Source organism: Grus americana, chromosome 2 (assembly GCF_028858705.1).
Source record: "Grus americana isolate bGruAme1 chromosome 2, bGruAme1.mat, whole genome shotgun sequence".
Lineage (NCBI taxonomy): Eukaryota > Metazoa > Chordata > Aves > Gruiformes > Gruidae > Grus > Grus americana.
The window spans coordinates 86,095,488-86,113,991 of record NC_072853.1 but is presented as its reverse complement, the minus strand read 5'-3'; positions in this window follow the sequence as shown (position 1 = coordinate 86,113,991).

The following is an 18,504-nucleotide window of genomic DNA, read 5'->3' as shown; positions in this document are numbered from 1 at the left end:
CAGTGCCTCTGCCTCAGCAAATGAAACTTACCTGTTTCATTGTAAAGTACTGAATTGTTAGTGTGATAAAGGAACAAGAGGGAAATAAAAATAAGAAAGAGGAAAGAGAATAAGAAATATGAAAAAAGGTGAAACATTGTCAATTACAGTGAGTAGGAGATAAGTAAATATTCTCATATATCAGAGTATACTCAACATTTTACTAAGGAGAATTAGAAGGGCCATAGAATTTAGTCTAATTATACACAGAAGTACAGATTAAGTGATTACTGTTTTCATAGCAATTTTCACAATATAATAAAAACATGTTAAAGCAATTGCATTAAGCAGAATAGTGACAAGATGCTTTCAACAGCACTGGGAGATTTGTTTAATTTGCAGACTATATTGAGGTTCCAGTTTGCTAAGAGCAACACTAAGGCTTCCCAGTTTTACATGGGATTTTTCACCTAGTGCAATAACATGTAATATCTCAGCAAAAGAGAATTAATTTTTGCGAGACGCTGACATTTGCACTGTCTCCTGTAGGTTCATGTTTCAGGTGAGGAACAGCACAGGGTTGTTCCATGTGTGTCACGGATGAAAATATTTTGACATGGTTATAATTTAGAAGCAATTCAAAATTTATTAGTAGTGTGAGGTAAATCAAAGGTTGAATTTTAGCAGCACTCAATGATTGACTAATTTAGAGATTTATGAGTAATTCAGTAAAATACGATCAAAACAGTGACTTAATTACAGATTCAAAGATAACAAGGTTCACAGTAACTTGCTATAAGGTATCTTAAATCAAAGTGTATAGGTACATATATATACACATATATATATATATATAAAACCACACAGGATGCAGGTACATGCAGACAGATAGAAATATTTGGGCCGAGTGATATATGACGCTCACACTCGTGAAGGCACATGTGTATATTTAAACACATAGGTAGGGAGGTGGATGAAGGAAGCTAGCTTATAGTTAAAATTTCCCTCTTCGAGGTTAAATACTCAGAACGCATCAGTATTCCTCAGCGGGCGATAGTTGAGACTCAAGGAGGCTGACTTCACCCTGGCCTGGTGTTGGCTTTGTTGGCAGACGGTCCTCGAGGAGTACCTGAGAGGCGACCCAGCTCAGGGTAGATGCTGGTCACAGCCCGCTGTGATCCAGGAGAGCTCAAAGGGCCTCGGTTAGAATTACTGTTACGAGATCTGAGATAACTGACTTTTGTCAGGTACTTTTCTACTTCAGCCCAGCTCAGATGACGAAATATTCTGGTACTTTCCACCAGTTGTGCAGAACCAGAACTTACTAGATTTTGAAGTTCTGTTATCACCCTACTTTGGGCCATGTACCCAGCCAGGTACAGATGTATCAGGCTGTCAGGAGGTGATTGATTGTCATTACCATTCCCAGGCAATAGCGGAAGCAAGAGACAGGCGTGTCAAGGGGTGCCCTAATGCTCTGATTCGCTGCCTTTCACAATCCGCACCCAACTCGTCCTAGGCTGGCATGTGGCCCAGGAAAGGGTGGGCGAGGAAATCGCACCGAGTACCAAGCGGCTCAAGGTGTGTGGGGGGGGTGCGTGTGTGTTGCACCACCACAATGTGATTGTACTGATATGAGATGTTCAGCACTGATCCCAGAGTATTGTTCTGAAAAAGATCTTTGTGGGGGTGAACACGAAGCATCAGAGAAACTCTCATACCAGGTCCCATCAGACTGCCAGTTCAGAAATGAGTTGTAATTGTGATCTGGGAGGCTGCAACAGTGCTGCAGGTACCTGCCTAACAAATTAAATATTTACAAACAGTGAAAAGTGGTGCAGGAATCAACTTTGAGGCAAGTATTGATGCTGTTTATTCAAAATAGAAACTGCGGTTGTGTGTGAAGTCAGAAATTGCTTGAAAATGATACAGTAACTCCATTTGCCACTCATGAACTCATAAGCTAAACCCAAGGAGACAGTCAAATTATATTATTTTCTTGATCTTTCTTCAAGGCAAGTAGTGGTGCAATAGCAGTGCATCTTTGTCATATGAGTGGTGCCGTGCATCTGAAGTGATCTGAGGTTTAATGGCTGAACAAGATATGATCTTATTCTTTTCGTTATTTTACGACCTACTCTCCAGTGCTCTGACCTATAGAGACAAAATGTGAAATTAAATCACCTCACAGAACAAATTTTAGTTGCAAAGTTTGCACTGGCAGGGTTGACAGGTTTTGGTACAGTAATTTTGTGTACAAGCTACCTACACAATTATTTAGATGTCAGTGACTAATGCCATCCATGATATCACTGCAAGTTTTCCCTGCAAAATACCTGTAGGTGATACTTTTCCTCAGCAGAAACCAAGGAATTTCATCTGCCTTTTGCTCCTGTCAGAGCCCTGAGTGGGTTCTCCCCCTCTTGCCTCTCCTGGTATTGGGATGCCTGGGCTCAGGGACATATTGCAGCTGTCTGGCATTGAGACACCTCCCCCTGCACTCAGGAGCCACCTCAGAGCCATCAGCCCCCCCCCTGCCCCTGTCATGGGCATCACTGCCTCGATCCACTGCCCCGACCACCTGGCCTGCTGTGCAAAGAAAATCTGTGCTGCTATGTTAAGAGAATTTGAAGTGTTACAGAATGTAGTGCTGTGCTGAGTTTGCCAACCCGAAAACTAAGTGGGAAGAGATTGCCTGCTAAAGGCATATTAAACATAGATGTAATTGTAGCTCAGGAAATTCATTGATTTTTGAAAGCCAAGAGAGTATATTGAGAAAAAAAATCATTGCAATGTTTGACCTGTTACTAAACCTTTCTCTAAGCATCCTGTTTTTAAATTGTTACATATATAATGAGATGGATCTTTGAGTTTGACCCAGTGATGGCATTTCTGTGGTTACAGTAGTACAGATGGGAGTCCCAGTACACTGCTGCTGATCCTGTGGAAGTGCAGACATCACCTGCCAGCATGAAGAGAAGTTCCTAAATTCAGCTCTCCAAATACCATGTGCTTCGTTGGCCTACTCTGATGATAAGTGTGGCCATTCTGTACTTCTCCTTTGGTTATCCAATGTCTTTTCTGGTAGACTGTGTCTCAGACATTCCTTGTTTTCATGATGATTCCCCTCCCTGTGAATGGCTGTCCACTGACAGCACAACAGAAATATAAAATGCTGAAAAATAAATACATCTTGTCTAAAGTAATTGTCCTGTCCACGACAGTAATAAACAGTGAAATAATGGCTAATGTTTTTAAACTTGTATTGGCTCAGTATTTATTTATTTCATGTTTAAGGTATGGATTCAGAGAGGTAAGAATTTCAAAGGAAAAAAGTAACCCCAGAACTCCTCTCCCACAAGTCATTACGAAGAGGATCAAGTGAGAAAGGGAAAAAAATGACTTCTTAGCTAAAGTTCTTATAACATCAATTTGTATAAATCTTTCCTAGAATTAAATGACTTATCAGAAAACTCTGTGTAGAAAAAATGGCTGCCTTCTAAGGCAAATTTGAATCCTTTTTTGTAAGATGACTTTTTGTAATGCACTGACTGATATTCTATACCTTTATATTCAAGGAATAGAAAGGGTTTGTATGCTAAAGGGATTGTTTTTGAAACTTCTTTCTGCCTAAGAATGTCACTGTTACATAATAAAGTTCTTTTTTCCTTATGCTTGTCTCATTTCACAAGTAGGAAAGGTAGGGAAGAAAGATTTATAAGACAATTTCATATTGTCACACTACCTGACCTCAGTCAGTTCTAGCACTGTTTTCTGTTCTGCAATTTGGTCCTGTTCTTCCACACCTTTCTCTCAGGATTCTATTTGTCTCTCTCTCCCCCCCCTCTTTTAGCTTCAGTTTCTAAAGTGAAAAACCCAACCATTTCTACTCAAAGGTTCTTGGCCATTTTATTATAATCTTTCATTGGGACATCTGTGCTCGCCAAGTATCGGTCTACCACCATGGAGTTTAAATGCTTCTCCCAAAACCATACTCTCTGTCATACATGAGAACATAACTAGAATCTGATGTAATTCTTTATTCTTTATTAACTCATGTTGAAATTACATATTTTAGACCTCTCTGGCTAAAGAGCCTAAGTTTGGTATCATAGAAGCAGGCTGCTGAAGAAAGGGTTAAATGAAAGAGAGTTGCATACTAAACAACAGGTTCCACTATGTGGAAGGTGAGAAATGAGTATCTAGAATAGCTGGATGAAGCAAGAGGATTATCAAAGTTTGCGACCTACTCAAGTAAGCTTTTAAAACATCCTCACTACAAAGTAATCTGCCTTTAAGAAAAACAAACAAACAAACAAAAAAAAAAAACCCAAAACTGAATTCTCTTTGTGTGAACAAGCATATGCTGTTTCAAAGCATGGAAGCATAAGACTAAGACTTCTTTTTCAAAAAAAAATGTGTGAAGCTGGGCTAAGAGCCAGGTTAAAACTGAAGGTAAATTTGTAGTGGTGACATGGTCTAAGTGACACATGGCTCTACATTTTATTTTCAGGACCAATTTCGGCATACTCTAATGTGCCTATGTCAAATTAAAATGAATGAGATTTAGACATCTTCCTCATTAAACAGCCGTAGAGGACTGCCAGAAACTCATTAAGCAATCTACTTGGTTAGTGCTCTGGCTATGTCTGCACGTAGTACAGTTTATTTCAACTTGTTAGTTCCTGCTGTCAGTAGCTGTGCATCTCAAGCATTCTGTGGACAGATAAAGATGATAGGTCAATGTGAGCACTAAATAAAAAGAAAGGACGTAGATTTGTCCGAATCATAAATCATCATCTTTGCAAATGCTGAGAAAACCTGCATCTTCTGGAGATAATTCCAAATGCTTTTTACTCAGTCTGTGGGATGCATGCTGCTTTCCTCAGTGGTCTTGAAGTAAAGTCAAACTATTTGTCTTGAAGTAAAGTAGGATCTGACTTCTTCAACATATAAATGTAGTCATTATGTCATTTGTTTCTGGCAAATCAGGATTAGAGTGCGTAAATTTCTGTGGTTAGCAACACTGTTAGCTCTGCAAAGGTTTTAGTAACACTCACCTGTTTCAATTCACTTTTCAATGGCAGTACTCTGGACTGGACATGGGACTTTGCCATGATGAGCAATGGAGCATTTATAGACACTAAAATTCCACAAGAAATGTTTGATTCCTACCCCCAAAATGCAGTAGTTGAAACCAAAACTACTAAATAGCATCTATTTTAATTGATCTCTGGAGTCAACATGTTTTAATTTTTAAGCATCTTGAACTGAGAAAAACAAGCAGTTAAACAGTTTCAAACTGAAAGACTTTTTTTTTTTTAATTACATTTTATTTTCCTGCTTGCTGTAATAACCTTTTTAAGACAATCAGAAGTAACTCGGATTTATCAAAAAGAAAATGCCCCAATTGACTCAACTCAAAGTTATAAGACAAAAATAATCTTGGAAGTTCTGACTTTTGCTTTGATTCAGGAAAATATTTTCTTACCATGGACATATTAACTCGACTTGAAAACATCCAGCTTCTGCTAATGTGCAGAACCTAACTTCTTACCTATTTGCTTTTTTTCTTATTTGGTCTTTAGTCTTTTAGTCTAAGCTGTGAGATTGCTGCTGGTCAATCAGCTTTTATTAATATCTGCTCAGCAGGAAACATTTGGCAGATTCTTCTTTTGAGAGGTAAGCCAGATAGATACTTCACTTTTCTTTCATGGCTATGGTTGGTGGCGAAGAACTGCATCTGCTCATTAGGAAACTGGGAGAAAGATAAGGAATATGGAATCTTCTGCACACGTGGAAGACATCATATTTTTAGTACCTTGATGTGTGCTGAGCAAAACTTACTTGCAATCCATATTTGAACCAGTGCCTGCTACTTGAGCTGTGTTTTACAGAGAGCTATAACCATGGCAAACCTCTCAAAATTCAGACTGGAGCAGCTTTAGTACTAATTAGACCTTCAGAAGTGTCTAGAATCTAAAGAGAGTTTTACATGGCATGCAGACATATCATTGATCATTCTGCAGAGATTGCATTCAGTTCCACTGCAACAGTGATATTCATACTCCAGCAGGCTTGCTGTATATACATGCATATATATGTGAATATCTCAGATAGTAAGTATCTACAAGGTCACCTCTTCTTAGTTATTGTGTGTTCTCTTGCTCTAAGTAACGTGAACTTTTTTGTTATGCATTGTTAGCTTGTGTTCCTATTTACCGATGCTGTTGTGCATCTTTGCATGTTTGTTTTTTAATTTCCCCTGCAGGCATTCTGTTTTGCCTCTAGGTGTTTCCTGGATAAGTCCGTTTTACCACATTGGTGGCATATCTGATCTCTCGAGTCAACTATTCAGCTACATCTTCTACATCCTCAACCACTTGGCATTCGTGTTTGGAAGTGTCAATCATTTTGTACATTTTTATGGGTGGATTCAGCAGCTGAGGGTCCTCAGCTTCCCCCTACTTTTGCTTTCTTACACAAAAAAATGAAGGTAGAAATAAGAACCATTTCCACTATCTCATTTGATAGTTCACAAAGATCTTATCATTAAACACATAACATTTACAGTGGTCAGTGAGACTCTTTAGGGCAACCATAAGTTGTGAACACACTTTTCTTTCTTCTTAGATCATATTAGAGTTATGTAGAAGTTGGGCACCAGGGAAACGGCTGCCCACAGACTTTCATGAAAACTTACGAATGACAATTTTTGGAGTTTCCTTTTCTGAGGACACATTTTTCTCATTAAAAAGGCAAAATTGTCCTTTTCTTCCAAAACAAATGAAAAAACTTCAGAGTAACAAAATCCCTGTTTTGATACGCTTTACTTCTGGGAGCCATCCCATAATTCTCAGTTTAGCCTACTATGGTGAGTTGTTTGCACTAAACATAGAGCTGAAACACAGGTCATCTGATGCGAGGTCCTTAAGCAAAAATGTTTTGTAAGAAAATATTTGTATTAAAAAGGGTCCCTAAGCAAAAAAATATACAGATAATTTTCAGGCACAATTTAAGAGATCCTATGCTTGTCCACTCACATAATGCATCCTCACATGTCTTAATATAAGCACAGTTGTACTGTATATAAAGTTCATCTAGTCCATTAAGCTGTTTCCAGTGATGCTTATTAGCACATTGTGAAAAATACTTCTGTGGTATTCTGTCCTAGCCTCCAGCAATCTGCAGCTCAAGGTCAAGCTGAACCAAAGGCAGTATTTTAATTTAATAATCCTTGTCAGATTATTTCTTTAAGAGCTTTTCTAATCGTTCTTATTTTGAAAAATAGCTCCTCTTTGTCTATGTAGGTCTTTAAAAATTAATGATAAAAAAATAAAGCAACTCCTCTGAAATGTTTAAGAACATATAACTGTGCTGTCATTTTTTGAAAATTTAACTACTATATTCTTTTTACCTTTTTTTCCCTGTTCTTTCCTCCATAAAATTGTAAGTAGCAGAAAGGCTGTTATGTTTGCTGAGTCCTAGCAAAAACCATTCATGTAAATTAAGCTTGATTAACAGTAATAAACAGCATAAGAACAGTGATCGCAGTGAAACTGTGTTTGCCAAATTAAGATCATAGCATCAGACCTTCAGGGAAAATGGCCCAATAGTGAATAACTTGAAACTTATTCTACAGTTTCCAAGTGCCCAGTTGATTTGTAACTACAGGTGCTAGAATTACATTTGGCCTGGAAAACAAAAGCCAAATCAATGTATTGTAATATGCAATATATGCATTCATTATGGACTTAGCTAATCCATCACGCTCCCTACTTTCATTTTCCTTTTTCTAGGTCTCAAAAGCTTTTACACGCTTAGGTTTCATTTTGACCTGAAGTTATAGTTCAGAGGTCAGCTTTCACTGCAGGTGAAACTGGTAATCTGCTTACTTTTCGACAAGATATTATCAAACGTAGGTGCCTTTATGTATTAGATGCAGCTAACAGGTAACCAAGAGACACAGCAGTTTGTGTGGCAGTTCACACAGATAGGTGCACAGAACGGGCCAGCAACTGCACAGAACAGCATGTATGACATCAGCAAAGTGCCATGGGGCCTGGTCCCCAGCACAGACTTTCACTTTCCCTGTAACATAAGAGGCCTCCACCAACAGGGTGAGCTCCTGAGTTCTTGGGCTGCAGGTGTGCCTGGCACCTCTCGCTGAGGCTAAGGCAGCAGAAGATGATCTCCTAGCCTGAAGCTGATGTACAGGTTGAGGATATGTGTCACCAGCTGAAAGAGATGTGGGAGGAGGTCAGCAGACTGTGCATCCTCAGAGCTAATAAGAGCTTCACTGCATTTTCTCTGAGACCCTGCAGTTTCAAGAGGTCAAAGTCCCAACTGGAGGAGCAGGCAGAGTCTGTGCATATCAGGTTGGGAAATGGAGATTCCTGTGGTGGCAAAAGGCTGGAAGCCTGTAGTTTCTGGCACCAGGAGGAAGGCTCCTGCCCCATCTGAAGATTTGCAGGTGCATAAGAGGTTCAGTGCCCTTCCAGGAGACGAGCTGCAGGGATCTCCGTCAATTGAATCATCCAAGTTAGCTGAGCCTGAGCCATGCACGAGCATCAGGAGGAAGCAGTGAGAGATAGCACAGAGAGAGTGTCTGCTGCAGAGAGCAGAGGCTGCCATCTGTCAATCTAACTGTCATCTGGAGACATTTGCTGTTTGCTTGGAGGTCTGATGTAGGATGCTGTTGAAAGACTGCCAAGGCAATGTTATGCAGATGTCTGTTACAGACTCATCAGGAAGAAGTCGCTAAAGTTGCAGAAGGCAAAGGTAGGGGCTGGAAGAATGAAGATCAGGTTCGAGACCATCTAAGGAACATGAAGGTGCACAAGTCCATGGGACCTGATGAGATGCATCCGTGGGTCCTGAGGGAACTGGCTGATGAAGTTGCTAAGCCACTCTCCATCCTATTTGAGAAGTCCTGGCAGTCCGGTGAAGTTCCCACTGACTGAAAAAGGGTAAACATAACCCCCATTTTTAAAAAGGGAAAAAAGGAAGACCTGGGGAACTACAGGCCGGTCAGTCTCACCTCTGTGCCTGGCAAGATCATGGAGCAGATCCTGGAAACTATGCTCAGGCACATGGCAAATAAGGAGGTGATTGGTGACAGCCAACATGACTTCACTAAGGAAAATCATGCCTGACAAATTTGGTGGTCTTCTATGATGGGGCTACAGCATTGGTGGATAAGGGAAGGGCAACTGACGTCATCTACCTGGACTTGTGCAAGGCATTTGACACTGTCACTCACAACATCCTTGTCTCTAAATTGGAGAGACATGGATTCGATGGATGGACCACTTGGTGGATAAGGAATTGGCTGGATGGTTGCACTCAAAGAGTTCTGGTCAATGGCTTGATTTCCAAGTGGAGACCAGTGATGAGTGGCATTTCTCAGGGGTCGGTATTGGGACTGGCACTGTTTAACATCTTTGTTGGCGACTTGGACAGTGGGATCAAGCGCACCCTCAGCAAGTTTGCAGATGACACCAAGCTGAGTGGTGTGGTCGACACACTGGAGGGAAGGGATGCCATCCACAGGGACCTTGACAGGCTGGAGAGGTGGGCCCGCGTGAACTTCATGAAGATCAACAAGGCCAGGTGCAATGTCCTCCACATGGGTCAGGGCAATCCCAAGTACAACTACAGGCTGAGTGGAGAATGGATTGAGAGCAGTCCTGAGGAGAAGGACTTGGGGGTGTTGGTGGATGAGAAACTCAACATAAGCCAGCAATGTGCATTTGCAGCCCAGAAATCCAACCGTATCCTGGGCTGCATCAAAAGAAGCGTGACCAGCAGATCAAGGGAGGTGATTCTGTCCCTCTACTCTGCTGTCGTGAGACTCCACCTGCAGTACTGTGTCCAGCTCTGGGGTCCCTAGTACAAGACATTGAGCTGCTGGAGCAAGTCCAGAGGAGAGCCATGAAGTTGATCAGAGGGCTGGAGCACCTCTCCTATGAAGACAGGTTGAGAGAATTGGGGTTGTTCAGCCTGGAGAAAAGAAGGCTCTGGGGAGACCTTTCAGCAGACTTCCAGTACCTAAAGGCGGCCTACAAGAAAGCTGGAGAGGGACTGTTTACAAGGGCATGGAGTGATAGGACAAGGGGTAATAGCTTTAAGCTGAAGGAGAGTAGATTTAGATTGGATATTCAGAAAAAACTCTTTTTGTATGAGTGTGGTGAGGCACTGGAACAGCTTGCCCAGAGAGGTTGTGGATACCCCATCCCTGGAAGTGTTCAAGGCCAGGTTGGATGGGGCTTTGAGCAACCTGGTCTAGTGGAGGGTGTCCCTGCCTATGGCAGGGGGATTGGAATTCAATGGTCTTTGAGGTCCCTTCCTACCCAAACTGTTCTATTATTCTATGATTTTAAGTAGGTGGTGTCTTTTTCAGACAACTAGAAGAAGCACCATGTTAATAGGCCCTGGTCCTCATGAGGGACTTCAGTGATCCTGACATCTGCTGAAAGGGCAGCACTGCAGAGCACATGCTGCCCAGGAGTTTTCTGGAGTGCTTTGATGACAAGGTGATTGCATTGCTGCTGAGAGAGTAGTGCTCTACCTAATACAAAAGGCAGTCTTGAAAGGGTATAATTACCTTCTTGATAGGATTGTATCTCTTCCAGTAATACATATATATATATATTATTAAAATCATCCTAGGAAATCTGGCTAAAATATCAGTGTAGTGACTTTTCTTGCTTAGGCTAATTTATCAGGGTCTAGGATTTGTTAACATTATCCATTTTCTCTTCCATTCAACTCTTCTCAGGGTAGTTGTTGTAGTATATGAATACTTTCAGTCTTCACTACTACAGATTTGATACATTCATGCCTAAACTATCATCTACCTTTTGACGTACTTTGATTTTTGTGTGATTTTAACTTAAGAAAAATAACCTTTATAAATCTTGGGCCAGATATAACTGTTAACTTTAAAATTTTCTCTTGAACATTTCTGCTCATTTCTTGCACATTGCTAATTGAAAACATGACACAAATGAGATGTGTTTATAGTATGTCCTGCATGACTTTATATTCTAGCAAGAATGGCCAGTTGGGAAACAAACTGGGCAGACTGAAAGGATTCAGAAATGGCAGTTGTATATATATTAACATACAATTTTTGACTGTCACAATTATTACACTTTTCTGCTTATGAAAATGTCTTCTTCAAACTGAGTGAAAAATGCATGCCAGAAAAGGAGACAAATGCACAGTGCTTCTCCTGATGAAGTTAAAGAGCACTTTCCATATTGAGAAAAGGAAAAAAATAAGATTAAACAATTTTATGTTTTTATGTGTTGGCACTAATTTTGTTGAACTGAGAATGACTTAGTGAGGTTAGGCTACAAGATCACCATGACAACTAACTTTTCGATATCAATCTGAAGCTATTTATGAACATATCTTTTTTTTTTTTAACATGCCAGACAATGACAGCTAAAATACTGCAGTATGGAAACACAAAATAATATATTTGAGGAAGACAGTGTATAAAATGTCATTTTGTAGATTACAATGATCATTAGCTGAATCCATGTCTCTCCTAGAAAGCAGACTGTGGTCTGATGCTTAGTCAACTGTGTCCAATTTTCCAACTACTTGCACTCCTAAATATCATTTGACTTTGTAAAATCAAAGATAAAAAAGAGGAAATTTGAATTTGAAAATAATAATTTAAGGCACAGCAGTGTCAGGTTTATAGTTTTCAGTCCATAATCATTATCTTCTGATCACCAAACTGATATTTCCATGTATGTCAAATTTTGTCTCAAACATTTTCTTTTGCTTGCACTGGAAAAAAAAAATTAGTTCATGATAAAGGTACGGCAATAAAGAAAACACTGGGAAACTCAATAATGTGCTAAGTTATGCTATTTTATTTTTCCTTGCATTAACACAATTGAAGTTAGTCTTCATAGCTAAACTCTGTACTAAGGTATATGTCATATTTAGGTAAATGGAAATATTGTGCATGAATCTAATGATAAATCTTGTTGCCTCACAAATACTCAGAATCTCCTCCTTTGAAAGCAGTAAGACAGCCGTATGTCCTCCAGAGGAAAGACTGTTTTATTTTGCTTACTATAATAGAAACTTTTCTTTCCCAGATGCTAGATTTAAAGATTATAAATTAAAAAGAACCAACATACCAAAACCCTACATTATATAAATGTTAGAGTTCCTGAACCAAAGGTTTTTCTGTCTTTTATTTCTCTCTTCTAGGCAATATTAGAAACTTTTTTGCTTTCTTAACCTTAACACAGACTGAGTACTCCTTCAACTATTGCTGGAAATAGAAGGCACTTAACTTTTATAACATATGTGGCAGGATATATGGGATAACAGCTCCTCATATGATGGAACATGATCTAGTTTGACCTACCACGGCTGTCATGTTAGTGCAAATTGAAAGAAATACCACATTGGGGTTAAAAGCAGCTACAAGCAGATAATTGCCCATGAAATGTGTTCACTTCCTATCTCCAGTGGATTGATGAGGAAAAAGAATCCCTTGAATCTGCCAGAACACCTCTATTATTAGACTGATGGGATAAAAAAGACTTTATGGAGAAGAGGCCTATTCCAATATTTAGCACCAGTTGAAAGCAATTGTTTTCAAATGAATGAACTGATTATGTTAGGGGCCTCTACCAATTTTATTCTCTGCAGTCAAGAATTAACTTTCATGGCCATCGCTTCACTTTCAAAACAAATCATCCTTGATATCAAGGACCTTGGCAGTATTACAGAAATTGTACTTTTAGGGAGAGAGATTGCTCTTGAAAAATTTCTCTGTTGTAATAGTTGTAATAAATATACTTAACAGCTTGCAGCAGTTTTCTTTTCCCTACAGTAATTATTTTCATTTTTTTTTCCTAGATAAGTACTTCTATGTCAAGTTAGTGAAAACCTTCACAAGAAAAGGTAGTGTTTTAATTTGTGGGAAAAATAATTACCTTTTATCAGCAATATCCATTTGCATTTTTTGTTTAAGACTGATGCATGAAAATATTCCAGGGCAGTGATATAAATTCAAATATTCTATCTGCGCCTGCACACAGAATCATCATGAAGGTGAGGGCTTTTTTTTTTTAATGATTGATCACATTGCCCTTGATGAAAACATTATTTTCTCCATTCTACTTCTTTTTTGTTTTCTTGCTTGATAAATTGATTAGTACATTAATTAGCACTGTGGGATTTAAAGGATTATTTTAGCATTGCAGAGCATTGCTGGAACCAAGTTGATGGAGGATCTAGTTCTGCTTCTGTTTTGCTAGTTACAATGGTAAAGTGAAATTAAATCTGATCTCCAGCTATGACCAGAACCTACTCAAATTGTAATACCCATTGTCTAAGGTAAAAATTCGATTCTGGCATAATCCTTCAAATTACACTAGCAGATAACCCATTTCTGCTTCTTTGAATGCTGTAAAATTTAGAATGGATAAAGGCATAGTACAGGAGGAAAAACAGCTGGAAATGGTGTTGGAAGCTCAGTTACCTCAAAACAGGATCAGCTATATGCTGTGTATCTATAGTATTCTTAAAAGTTTCTGATAATATATGTTCCAGATGTCTGTTGCAGCATATGCTAGTGCTTACTTCTCATTAGAAACAATTTTACAAATAATCATGTTGATAAAGAGGTGTGAAGGATTTATACTGTTACTGGAGACGGGACAAGAGCAGTTAATTTACTCTCTTTGAAGCAGCAGATATTTATGAATTATCATCTCTCTCATTGTGCCTTCTCTAGAAATGACTCCAATTCTTTCAGTCTTTCCTCATAAGCAAAAGTCCCTAGATCTGTGATCACTTACTGCTACATCCTTCAATTTCTCTGTAGACAATTTCTGACAAAGTCTCCACAGAAAGGTCTTACTCTTTTGTCTGGTATTTCAGATCTCTCTGCTTTTTCTTTTTCATTCTTCTTAAAGCTTTTAATATGTAGATAATTAGGCAACTTTTAGTTTTCTCCAAAAGTTATCTTTTTTTGCTCCGTCTGTCCTAGAGGTAAACAGAGCAATTCGGTCCCTGAGAGAGAGCATCACATTTATTTAAAGAATGTGTGCAAGGCTGCAGATTAAAAAAATGTTAGGCATAGCAGAAAGCCAAGACTGGTTATTAAAAGAAATACAGGTTTCCCAGATGACAACCTCATAAAAGCAGAGAAACCAAAGAAGAGTAGGGGCACTGTTTTGCTGGTAAAGAAGTAATCTTCTTTTCGTTCTGTTTAAGCTTGCTTCCTCAGAAGATACGCTTTGACACATATGTAAATAAAGGATTCGCCAGCACCTAAGGAGTGGTTAGAGAGTTGCTGGTTAAAAGATCCTTCTTTCATCCCCAAATGTAGCTGAAACTTCCTTTCCTCCTTGTAGCAATTTCTTCAGCATTTGATAAGGTAGTGTCTGTCCCCTGTCCTAGCCCTCGGGACTGGGTGCAGCTAGCTATAAAAGCAAGGTCTCCCCATACCTTCACCAAGGTAAAAGGTCAAAAGGACACATGGTGGTATTGGAGACAAGGCTCACGACTGGAGCTACAGCTGCTCTTGCATCTCAGAGAGCATGGGGGCACAAGGGTTGAAGAAGGAACATTTGGAGGAAATTTAGGAGACAAAGATTAAAAAGCTAAACAGAAGAAGGGGATTTAGAAATAAACCCATCCTTCTTGAATTTAGACTGACTGGAAGATATCATGAGTTAATGGAGTCTCCACGTGCATACCCACATCTCACTGAAACCTGCTGTAGCCTACTAAAAACCTGTTGACCCCAGCCAGCTCTCCCTGCCCTTCCTTTCTTTGTACCTAGTCTGATATCATTGCAAGGGTAAAGACTTATGTTGTAGGCCTGGCAAAATTCAGTTTCATCTACACTTTCAAAAAGTGCTAAGCCAGCTCTGTTTTTTTCAGTGGTGCTTTAAGACCATCTAATTAAGTGTGACAGATATCTGATGACAGTTGTTTTTCTCTTATGTTGACCTCTTGTTAAAGCTACATCATTTAAAACTCTCTTTGGTCCTCTAGGTTTTGAGGTGTGTCCAGCATTGTTCTTGACTCCCTCAACTTTCTATTGCAACCCACACAGACTATGATCAGACATGTTGATTGCAGGGAATGTGTCAAATATAGAAACGTCATACTACCATGACATTGGGCTCTTAATACCTTAATTAGCAAGTCAGTTCCAAGCTCTGTACTTTTTATGAAAAAAAAACCTTTATTTTTAAGTTAACCTTTAAACAGAGAATTAATCTATGTTTTAATGACAATTGCAACAGTTTGCTTGCTTTTTATCCCCAAAGAAGTAATCCGTTCCATTGCAACTCCATTTCAGAGTCTTTAGTTTCCCAGATTTTAATCACCTTTACTGAGTTTTAGTGGTAACTATGAGGTGAATAATTTATCATACTCTAAACAGAGCAAAAGCAGCAGAGTAAATGATCCTTCGCAATTAGATTTAGAAGGTGACTTTAAAATCTAGAGGGGATTGCCCAATATATTAAGAGTAGTCAATTTAAAAATTTAATTAGAGAGGTAGAGCCTGGTTTCGTGTGTTATACGTGTACTTTAGGTTAACCCTGAAGGAGGTTTCATTAACATTTGCTCATTTCTATGCATTTGTGTTTTTAAGATTTTCTTCTTTATAATCGGTCTGCTGCTTCCCTTTTTAGAGAGAGGTAAGACTAAATACACTCAGATAAAACAAATACAAAGCCATTAGTGAAAGGGCATATTTTTGGAGCAGTCACTTAGGATAGTCTGGTCTATTTAAGTTCTAGCCAATTTATTTTCCTTACACATTCATTAGGACAAGGTAGAGAAGTCGAGGACTCTATCAAGATCTTCTGAGATCTTTTTCCTTACAGAGATCTTTTCTTTATCTTACCTTTTTTTGCTTACCTTTTCTGTGTAAATATTGCTCCTGAAAAAAACCTCTTTTTATTTTTTTCTTATTTTGTATTGCCAGCTTAAAATAAATCCACAACACTAAATGACCCTAAATCTTGCAGTGTGGTATACAAAAATATTTGTATTATATTTGAAGAAAAGCATGTAAGTTTATTATACCTGGGTCTTGGCTGTTTGGTATTTTTTCTCTCATGGTATCATGTCTCTCTTCAACATAAAAAAAGACTAATGATAAATCTCCCTTCACTGCAGGTTTTTTTCGTATAAGAGATTGAAAGAATGATGGCAATTCAGAGCTGTTTTTTGATGGTAAATACTAAGTGCTTTAAAAAGAAGATGTTTATATAGCAAAGCTGTGCCCTTGCAGATAGAATCATAGAATAATCCATGAAAACCCTTAAGAACATCAAGTCCAACCATTGACCTAGCACTGCCAAGTCCACCACTAAACCATGTCCCTAAGCACCACATCTACAGGTTTTTTAAACCCCTCCATGGACTGTGACTCAACCACTTCCCTGGGCAGCATATTCCAATGATTGATAACCCTTTCAGTGAAGAATTTTTTCCTAATATCCAATCTAAAGCTTCCCTGATGCAACTTCAGGCCATTTCCTCTCTTCCTATCACTTGCTACAAGAGACCAACACCCACCTCACTACAGCCTCCTTTCAGGTAGTTGTTGAAAGCATTAAGATCTCCCCCGAGTCCCCTTTTCTCCAGACTAAACAACCCCAGTTCCCTCAGCCACGCATAAGTCTTGCTCTCTAGACCCTTCACCAGCTTCATTGCTCTTCTTTGGACACGCTCCAGCACCTCAATGTCTTTCTTGTAGTGAGAGGCCCAAAACTGAACACAGTACTCAAGGTGTGGCCTTATCAGTGCCAAGTGCAGGGGGACAATCACTTCCCTAGTCCTGCTGGCCACAGTATTTCTGATACAAGCCAGGATGCTGTTGTCCACCTGGGTACACTGCCGGCTGTTGACCAATCTTCCTACGTCCTTTTCTGCCAGCTTTCCAGCCCAAGCCTGTAGCATTGCATGGGATTGTTCTGACCCAAATGCAGGACCTGGCACTGAGCCTTGTTGAACCTCATACAATTGGCCTCGGCCCATCGATCCAGCCTGTCCACATCTCTCTGTAGAGCCTTCCTACCCTCAAGCAGATCAACACTCCCGCCCAGCCTGGTGTCATCTGCAAACTTACTGAGGGTGCAGTCGATCCCCTCATCCAGATCATTGATAAAGATATTAAAGAGAACTGGGCCCAGTACTGAGCCCTGGGAAACACCACTTGTGACCAGCCACCAACTGGATTTAACTCCGTTCACCACAACCCTTTGGGCCCAGCCATCCAGCCAGTGTTTTACTAGTGAAGCGTACGCCCATCCAAGTCATGAGCAGCCAGTTTCTCCAGGAGAATACTGTGAGAAATGGTGTCAAAGGCTTTACTAAAGTCCAAGTAGACAACATCCACAGCATTTTCCTCATCCACTAAGCAGGTTGCCCTGTCATAGAAGGTTAGTCCAGCAGGACCTGCTTTTCATAAACCCATGCTGACTGAGCCTGATCACCTGGTTGTTCTGTACGTGCCATGTGATGACACTCAAGATAATCTGCTGCATAACCTTCCCTGGCACTGAAGTCACACTGACAGACCTGTAGTTCCCCAGATTCTCCCTCTGGTCCTTCTTGGCAATTGGTGTCATATTTGCTAACCTCCAGTCAACGGGGACCTCCCCAGTTAGCCAGGACTGCTGATAAATGATGGAAAGTGGCTTGGTGAACACTTCCACCAGCTACCTCCACACCCATGGGTGGATCCCATCTGGCCCCATAGACTTGTGTGTGTCTAAGTGGTGTAGCAGGTTGCTAACTGTTTCCCCTTGGATTATGGGGGCTTCAATTTGCTCCCCATCCCTGTCTTCCAGCTCAGGGGGCTGGGTACCCAGAGGACAATTGGTCTTACCATTAAAGACTGAGGCAAAGGCGGCATTAAGTACCTCAGCCTTTTCCTCATCCTTTGTCACTATGTTTGCCCCGACATCCGATAAATGATTCTCCTTAGCCCTCCTTTTGTTGCTAATGTATTCATAGAAGCATCTTTATTGTCTTTTACAACAGTAGCCAGATTAATTTCCAGTTGGGCTTTGGCCCTTCTGATTTTCTCCCTGCATAACCTCACGACATCCTTGTAGTCCTCCTGAGTTGCCTGTCCCTTCTTCCAAAGGCCATAAATCCTTTTTTTCCTGAGTTCCAGCCAAAGCTCTCTATTCAGCCAGGCTGGTATTTTTCCCCACTGGCTCATCTTTCAGCACATGGGGATGGCCTGCTCCTATGCCTTTATGATTTCCTTCTTGAAGACTGTCCAGCCTTCCTGGCCTCCTTTGCCCTTCAGGACTGCCTCCCAAGAACTCTGTCAACCAGTCTCCTAAACAGGCCAAAGTCTGTCCTCCATAAGTAAGTCCAAGGTCGTAGTTCTGCTGACCCTCCTCCTTACTTGTCTGAGAATCAAGAACTCTATCATTTCATGATCACCATGCCCAAGATGGCCTCCAACCATCACATCACCCACAAGTCCTTCTCTGTTTGCAAACA